This window comes from Musca domestica, unplaced genomic scaffold (assembly GCF_030504385.1).
Source record: "Musca domestica strain aabys unplaced genomic scaffold, Musca_domestica.polishedcontigs.V.1.1 8, whole genome shotgun sequence".
Lineage (NCBI taxonomy): Eukaryota > Metazoa > Arthropoda > Insecta > Diptera > Muscidae > Musca > Musca domestica.
This window is the reverse complement of record NW_026712409.1, coordinates 722,341-722,547: the sequence shown is the minus strand read 5'-3', so window position 1 is coordinate 722,547 and position 207 is coordinate 722,341.

Sequence of the window (207 nt, the reverse complement as noted above, 5' to 3'; positions counted from 1 at the left end):
TCACCGAACTTCGGTCAGATGGCCTCAAATTTACTAGGAACATACAACTAAATACTAGCATGGTCTGACAAACTTAGGAATAAATTTTGCGACTTACGTTTCCTTCGTTGATGGCTATTTCCACGTCATTGCCATGGGTGGCCGCAAGTCGCAGCTCTAAATTACAAAAAGTGTAGAACATTTAATAAAGATGACGATGTTTACATT